At 36.3% G+C, this 9,493-nt stretch overlaps 1 pseudogene; it reads right to left on the reverse strand.

Annotated features, from left to right (window-relative positions):
• The window catches only part of LOC107694586 (sodium leak channel non-selective protein-like), a 65,202-nt pseudogene that overhangs the window by 46,234 nt on the left and 9,475 nt on the right, over positions 1-9,493 (reverse strand).

Raw genomic sequence — 9,493 nt, forward strand, 5'->3', positions numbered from 1 at the left:
ACAGCAGCTGTGACCAGACATGGTGTGTTGCCCAACACAAATCTTACAGTTGATCACGAGTGCTACTATTTGTTCCTAATACCAGATTGATTACCTTGTTTTAATAATAGCATTCAGCTAATTTTAAATCCATTTACATGTTTACATGTAACTGAAAAATTTGTGTTTACTATTGTCATTTTGCATTATTGACACTATTTTCCTAATTAATGCTGTTCAGTTGCTTTGACACAATCTGTATTGTTAAAAGCGCTATATCTTGTATCACACTTGACGTTGTTCATTGTGTGCTCATAACTGGAGTCCCTTATCATGCAGATTTATGCTACAAGCTCTGTGTAGAGTTGTACAGTAAGAAAGTTATTTACCTTAACCAGGAAATTAACGTTCTTAGAATTGACAGACAGTTGACCCTGAGAGGTCAAGTAAATATCTACAGCGGATCTAAATATTTATAATTAATTATAACTAGTTATGATTAATTATTCATATTTCCCCAAGAATGAGCTAATTCGCTACAGGCCCATTTAAAGCTCTGAAAAAAAGTGAGTCCAACAAACAACACTACAAGCATATCCTGAGTTTTGAATCACTCTCATGCAGCCTTAAGGAACCACAGTAACAAATAACATCATGGAGTGCCTCAAGATCTTTCTGACTGAAGACATGAGAACGGATCCCTGTGAAAATAGTTCTATTTTCTGAGGGAATGTAAGAGGGATACAGCAACAGGCTGCTCATGGAAAATAAATATGCCACCATTGCTCATTGTATGAGAACTGGGAACGTATTTCAAGGCACAATTGGACAATCAAACAATACTGATTCTCTATTTAAAGTTTTTTTTTAATGAAATGCTGTTACTATCAATACAAACTTTCTATTTATGTGGTGTTCTGTGCTGAGTAGCTCTGCCAATTGTCAAATATCCCAAATAAATAAATAAATAAATAGCCTACATATATACATGTAAATAAACATCAAATATGGTCTGATTGGCAGGGATTGTGCAAGGTTGTACAGCAAATTTCTTCACAGGAAACTTGTCATGCCTATTTAAGACACTCTTGGCTCATGAAGTGCCAAGTTTGTAATTTTGCTAAACGCAATCACAAACTAATATAAAATGGAAAAGTAATAAGGTAAAATATGAGACAATAATTTTTTTCAGTTATTTTTGTTCCTGGCAAAAATATCACAGTGTGGGAGGATAGATCAGGGCCAGACTCATTTCAACACTTACCCTATCCTGTGGTGAGAGTGAAATGGAACCACCAGGTCTATTTGTGGAATCTAAATAAACCATTTAAAAAATAACACCCTTAAAACTGCCCCGCTGATACATTCTCTAGATTAGAATTCTCTAGAACTGTCCATGGCTTTACTTTTGTTTTAATCAAAACAAGATCCTGTTACTGTCATGTGTCATGTCTGACATTTATAGCTTGAAACAAGATGGAATATCTTGATGAAACATGATTAAAAAAAAACATGCTGACCAAAAACTAGCTTAGTCATACATTTGGTTTACATAAATTTTTTCTTTAATATAATATGCACACATGCACACGCAAACACACAGATGCACACACACGCACACGTTGGGTTTCCATGTTTTATGGTGACATCCCATAGACGTAAAAAAAAAAAATGTCCCAACAATGTCAAAATATACTGGTATTACTATTATCTAAGGGGGGCATTTGGTCCTCATAATGTAGGGAATACCAGGAACACACAAATGTACTGTATATGTGAAAGTATTTAATTTTCATAGTTTGCATTTATCCTTCAAGATCCTTCAGAAATCGTTCTAATATGCTGATTTGGTGATCTAATTAATGCATGCTTACTGAACAAAAGTACTACTTCTCTAAAAAAAACGTACTGACCCAAAATGTTTGAATGGCACTGTATATGTATATATTGTTCATAAAAAATAAGTATTTATTTTATTTAATATTATTTAATAGTAATACACAGAATTATACATATATAAAAATGGAAAACACTGCAAAATACTGTTTCATATACATCATTTAAAAAATGGCTTCTGAAAATGTTGTGCAACAGTCACTGTTCTTCCTTTAGTTTAACATTTCAATCCTGTTGAATTGATTCAGACACATTCAGCATGTCATAAAAAGAAAAATATTTGCTTGTGTAAAGTTTGGCTTGAGCTATTAAAAGGGATAAGGCTTTGAAGAGAATAATGCATTATAACACATGATAACACATCATAACCTTAGGTTAATTGTTTGAATTAATTGTTTATTGTTCGTGGTATAATGGAAATGAGTGGTGAATGAATGTTTCTATTTTCAGTATGAAAAGGACATGCTAAAAATTACACAAAGCTAAGCCTAATCAAACAGACAAACAATTCCCTGCCAAAAAAAAAAAGTCTATTCTGATGCTGTGAGAGTCTGAAGGTTAAATATAATGTCTTGATTAATGCTCCATTTTCAGAAATCCTTCAATCTAGCAGGTGGCCAAACATTTTAGGAGACAGTTACTGATGACTTTATTACAAGGTGACAGAGGTTCTGAGGCAGCAACGGAAAAGCCTATGGAAAGAAAAAACAACCCAGAAGAGCTGTCATAAAGTCACTGTGAGGGAAAGGACAAAAACACGTCCGGTTTTTATTTGTTCCACATCAGCTAGAACTGGTTTTGCTTCAATTAAGGTCAGCCATTGAATTGTGCTTAACAAAAGCCACCTGTATTCTTGGAGAGCAATCACAATGTAGTGCTCTATTTTTGGATTGCCCCCATCTGTGCTTGAAGCACCTATAAAATAGGCAATTTTACAGGTGGAACCGTGGATCAGTCAGCTGTGTCTGAGGGATAACCGATCTGGGCATGTGAAGATGCCTGGAGCTTGACAGCCTGGTGGATTGAAGGACCACACAGCTCATGTAATTTACTCAGAGTGAGAAAAGCATAGAGAACAAGAGAAATCACAGGAAACCAGTGGCCTTCCCTTTCAATTTACACTATTACTTTTACAATTGTCCTTGCATATCTCGTAACACTGAAGTTTCTTATGACAAATTGCAAAAGTAATCATGCAAATTGTGATGAGCTGCTGGTTTCTTTTCGCTTCTCTCTCTCTTTCTCTCTCTCAACAATTTCAACAATTGCTGAAATATGTTGCCGATGTGCTCGAGGAGAGAGGTGACATGCTGTTATCCACAGATACATCCGACTTCTAATTGCTTTCAAAAGCCATTTCCTATGATATTTGGCCACAGCAGAAGTTCATTTGCATCCTATGAAGAAGGTGCCTTGTTTTTTCTAAGTGCACTTGCCAAACGGGTCACGCTTTCTCACGCTAATTATCCTATGAGTCATCATTACCTGCACATCACGGCTGCATAAAAAGGTAAAAATAGACAGAACAAGATGGAGAACTGTACTAATTAACACGGCTCACCCTGTTTGCTGATTTTCCTCAAATGCAGGGAAGACAAATGAAACTTTTTTAAGGCTATAATCGTGCTTGTTGAGGAATGTTTTTGAATGTATTGTGATTCCACAGTTCAGAAAGCACATTGTGAAAGTATTATAACCTAATTTACTTTTAAATTAGATCTTATTAGTTAGGCTAAGTCTGACAGTGAATGGAGGGATTTAACAAGTTAAAGAAATAAACTTTATTTTAAAATACATTAAAATAGAAAACAATTATTTTGTAAAACTGTAATATTAGTTTAATTAAACCGTATTTATGATGAAATAAATGCATCCTTTGTGAGCATAAGAGACATCTTTCAAAAACATTTAAAAAATCCCAAACTTTCAAACTGGTGTATAATATAAGCTAAATTAATAGAACAATGTCTTACCTGTTTTAACTTCTTCAAGTCTTCATCCAACTCAAGATTGTCCAAAATCACAGCCACAAAAAGACTCAGAAGGATCTAAAAGACAAGAACATATTGAATTTAGCTTTCATTACAATTTGCCAATACATCCTTATATGCATTTAGAGTAGTGTTTAGACAAAACAAATAAGCCATTTGAAGATATTTAAGACAATTCTTTCATTGGTCACATATCTTAACTGAACATCAACAGGTCTCAGCAGTTTTAAGACATAAACACTGTGATGTGGCCTCAATATTCTCTGCCATACATTGTCAGTAGATGTATTGTGCTCATGGGGTGATGTTAACAGATAATCTGTCATGCAAACGTGAGTTCTGTCCAAGATGTAGTTATGGTCCAACAATAAAAATAGCGTTTGAAAAATAATATGCTATGGTGGCCATGTCAGAGCCAAAGGAAAACAAAAACATTTCACCATAAACACAGCAAACAAAAGATTAGATGCTCAGGACAGCAACAACAACAACAACAACAAAAATGTAGTAAATCAATCACAGCTGACTGTGCCTTAGATGTCATCGGTGCTTTGATATTTAATGACACTTCTCCTTATATGTGAGGTGTCTAAAGCTGTCCTCAAATGCATTAGGCATTGTGTCTTTTCTCTTCATCATATTTTCTTTCTTTTTTTTTGTGACAGGAAATTAATAAATGATTCAGCCATGTCTTGATTACATGCTCGGTCTGTTCTGTCATTAGTGTGCACTCTCATTCAAATGTCAAATTTAAACGGCTGCTCCTCACTCACTCAAACTTGTCAAAAGTCAAACAAAAGAAAAAAAATAATTACGACCATAGTGCAATTACATCCAGAGTACATTCTGTTCTCAACTGAGGATATTGCCAAGAAATGGTTAACATAAATCTATAGCTAAGATTTCATGTTCAAATAATTCATTATCTTTGCAGTATGCTTATATACTGTATATGCATTGCATTGTGGAGATTTTATGTCAGTGGTTGGTAAAACAACAACAAGACACCAATGGTTAAATGTTTGCTTATAATATCTGTAATGGGGAGTGACAGGGGCCGTGATGTTGCTGTGAAATGCCCCAAAGACGTGTTTTTTTAAAGATAAAAATACGGGTGAAAGAAGTGTTTGATGCCAGGTGTGACGACTATAAAATGCATGTGTGTTAGGATGTTTCCAGAGGCAATTTACTGCTGTATTTCCTAAGCAAGTGTTGTTTCTTTTGTTTCTGTTCATGGTTAGGAGGCAGCACAGAAATGTATCCATGTCCACTCTATACACAACACAAGTTTTTCAGGCAACAAGCAGTCAGATGGTCACAAAACTAACCAGGATTTCCTCCTTGAAGTCTTTATAATTACTGCCTGAAGAAAACATAGCAGGCAGTACTCAACTGCTGTACTACAGAAAGTCCTACACGCAGACTGATCCGCTTTATTCACATTCACTAAATACCGGAGTACCTTAGACATCAGCTAGAGTGCTGCATCTCTTCAAGCCACAGAAAACTGTCCATTAGAGGTTGGAATACTGCTCTCACTAACATCCAACCTGCTACAGGATCTCTGAATATGTTCTCTTGATGGCTAGGTATGCCAGAAGATCGAGAGAGGGAAGGGAGGATGAAGGATGATTCATTTTCTAAAAGTCTGGTTAGCTCTCAGCAGCACAAATGCAAGCTTCATTTTAGATGCATTTGCTTTGCTGCTGTGTCCCTGAAATTGGGAACACATAGAGCATGTGCAACACATTGAACGGAGGTCCTTTATTGGATACCACAATGAAAATTAATGTGATGAGGTGGATCAGGCTTCAGACAAGTCCCATCACACATTGCCAGCTATCTTTTAAAGTAAATCTTAAGTAAACCCTACGACCACATGCTCCCATAGTTTTAACCTGCACCAAAGGAGCCAGAGCAACAACTGTGAGTTGATAATTGTAATTTTTTTTAAAGTTTAGTTTCCAGAATTACATTTTGAAACATCGAAAACCCACTGGTTAACCACAAATGTATATGTTTGGATAGCATCACCAAAATACTGTATTACACATTTTTGTAGGTTAAAGCCCAGAAACAAGTTAGCATTTAGCACTTTATAACTTCAGGTTCCATTGTCCTGAAGTCAATGTGTTTTTTGAATGGGTTTTTAGTTTAAAACCTGAAATAAGGTCTGTGGTTAACACAAGCTCAAAATATTTTCCCGTTTTATTCTTTAAAATAAAATACATCAGTAATAACCCCTTTTGGTTTTTAAAAGCTTAACTTGTTTTGAAAAAAGCAGTTGCTAACAAAAGTTAGAGTTGGTTAAAAGGGACTACAGGTTGTCGAGGCCCTTAAAAATCATCACGCTGAACATGAAAATGAATCTAATCATTAGTCCATTTTTATAGCCTCATGTTTATAATCACACTCTTGCAAACTATTATAACTTTGTCGGAAGCCTAATAGTGGTAACATTGAAGTCATGCAACTGTGGTGAAGTTTGCCTACATTTAGATTTTTAATTCTGGTGATTGTATTTAGGCTTCAAAATTTGTGTTAAAGTTGTGTTGTATTAAATTGTAAAGACTATGATGATGAGCAAAATGTGTAGGAATTATAAACTTTTGTTGGTTACAGAGCTTATTTTTTGCAATATTGCAAAAGCCAATGGAAAAATTTGACTGGGTAATGCTAACTTTCAAGTTGGCCTACAAAAATATGTCATCACTGCAGCATTCTATAGAAATCATTTTGTTTTATCTTACAGAAAAAGCACAAATAGTTATATTTACCAGTGTGGCAAACTGGTGGTAGAGAATGAAGTATATGGCCACCACTGGAGCCCACATCTGTCCCACTGCCACCAGAGTTTCATCCATGACATCCACCCATCCCTCCTGTGTACGAATCTGGAACATGGACATAAATGCCTGCAGGAAAGAAAAAGAGAAATCATCAGTCTGTATTTTTTTTTCAGTTTGTATTTTTTTTTTTTTATCAGACTGTATTTCTTTATTCTTTTATGAGAAAACAACAAAAGTCCTTTACAAGCTTGACAGCCCCCAGTGCCTCATCTGGATATTTTGAAAGTCATACACAGTTGGAATAACACGAGGGTGAAAAAACTATTTCTGGTTGAACTAAAACTTTAATAGGCATAACAGATGTACGCTTTCATGAGTTTGATAGATGGCACTAATTGTCCTGACTCCTGACCTTTCCAGTCATCAAAACAAAATGGAAATTTGAAAACTAACAAGGCAGGGTAACAATTTTACGTTTGTCGCTTTTCCTAAATATATTCTCATGTATATACAAGGATTTTTGACTGACAGTGCTACGACAAAAATAAGACAAGGCAGAGCACAACATTCACTGAAATGGATGCAAATAAAAATAAGGAAGAAGAAAAAACAGTGTGCCCCAGGTCTCAGCATCATACGGAGATATATATGAGACCACATTTTCATGGCCTTTTTTCCATGGAAGTCAAATGAAGGTCTAAACCCAGCTGGTCCCAAGCCTGGTCACAGTCACACTGTCTCTGAGTGACTGCAGATGAAGATAATTTTGCAACAGGTCTATTGACAAGGGAGCTGGGTAAACATCATTATCTTCAATGGTTATCGTGCCACCTGCCTTGGAAATGAGCGGCATCTGTTTATGTGAGCCCCTCCAAATCCCAGCACGCATTGGGATCAGTGGAGTCCCACTAATAACGGAGGATAAAAAGACACCACTAATGAGAACCCCTCTCATGAGCACATAGTATCAAAAAACTCGATACATTTCTTACATACTGACAAATTAAGTAGTATAATAGATTTAGAGATATTTTGGTCAACGCTGGTTTCCGAGTTCTTCTCTAGATTTAACCAGTGTTTTTCGGACGTGACGACTGTAAGTATTTTAACATCTCAGCTATTTAAATCACAAATAAAAATTGTCAAGATACCAAAATCTCCAATCGTAATTTGCAGATTTCAAGAACTTTATCTGCTCCTCCAAGACCAACTTTTTTTAACATTTCATCTTTTGATCTACAACTACTTTCTGTGCCTCCAGAAAGAAGGAGATTTACCCGTGGAAATGTGGTGAAACAATCCAAGTCCTCCACAAAGCAGAACATCTGCAGACTGATGGCAGACATCACTATGAGCAGACTGGCAGTGAAAACCACTAGACTGCCGAGTTTCTTCCCTGGACCAAAAATCTTATACACAAAGTCTTCCAATGCTGGAGAAATCTTTATTAGACGGACCACTCGCAAAACCTGCAGGTAAGAAGGAAGAACATTTCAGTTTTCTTAATTTAAATCAACTTATCAAAGCATCAACCAACCAATACATCCACAGAAGCATCTTATTACACAAGTTTGACATAAATATTACCATGAAAACTATCACCAGAAGGACTATGGAGCATATTGGTGTTTGTTTTATTGATTTTTAATGAGCAAACACTGTTATCGGGTTCTTCCCAGAGTAACTTGGCTATAAATCGCATTGTTGCTCAAGCAGTTATTAAATTACTCTAGGTGACAACAGATTTGAGCAATGATGTATCTAGGTTGAGTTTTGATCAAGAGCAGAGAATGGATATTGATCCATTTGCTTCTAGGTGAATGTGACCTGAGAGTCCTCCTGCTGTCGTTACTTTTAAACCTAGAAAAATCATCCAGCAATCCTCAGGAGAAGGTCTTTCTGCACAACAAACACATTGACAAATGTGCTTCTTTTGGGTTTTGTTGCTTCAGAGATATAAAACTACAATGCTCATCTAATGGTGCTGACCATTGGTTATAATATTGATTTTTGCAACTCTATTTCAGTTAAATTCTAATCACAAAGTTTCTGTAGCTCAGCTGGTAAAGCATGGTGCTAGTAAGACCGCAGTTATGGGTTTCCCACACTAGGAACGCACATGCTGATGAATATGTGTAAATATGGTATATATCTTAAATACACTGAAAGTTACTTCAGTTGAAAGCATCTTCCAAATACATAAATGAAAATTCTTCCAAGGAAGACGATGATTTACTTGGGGACACTTTGTGTAATGTACAAGAGATTTCTTACTGCATAGCTTGAGATCCAATGGAAATCGAGTACCAATTAGGCTCTCCAGAAAATAAATTTAAGGCCTATTGAATATGGCAAACTGGAAAGCAAAGGCTTAGTTTGACCTTTACAGTAAAACAATGAATACATGACTGGTCTTTCTAGTAAGGAGCTAGAACAGTCTTAAAAACTGCTTATTACTGTCTCTCCAACCTTGTCATCTGCCTCTGCCTTTTGGGATGCTTTCAAACCTATCAATTTCCAGGCATTGAAGGAGGTGTTTGACAAGCTCAAATCCTCATTTTGTTCTAACGATATTATTCACCCGAGATTCTTAAAATTAATCATTGATTCAATTGGACCTGGTTTGGTGTCTCTTATCAATAAGTGTCTCCAAACTGGCGCTGTCCCTACTCGTGGATAGGAGAGGGCTCTGAGACAGACTCATTGGCAGGAGAGGCCACTGGGGCAGATTCATGGACAGGAGAGGCCTCCGAGGCAGATTCATGGACAGAAGAGGCCTCTGGAGCAGACTCGTGGACAGAAGAGGCCTCAGGAGCAGACTCGTGGACAGAAGAGGCC

The sequence above is a fragment of the Sinocyclocheilus anshuiensis genome, unplaced genomic scaffold (assembly GCF_001515605.1).
Source record: "Sinocyclocheilus anshuiensis isolate Anshui unplaced genomic scaffold, SAMN03320099.WGS_v1.1 scaffold3163, whole genome shotgun sequence".
NCBI lineage: Eukaryota > Metazoa > Chordata > Actinopteri > Cypriniformes > Cyprinidae > Sinocyclocheilus > Sinocyclocheilus anshuiensis.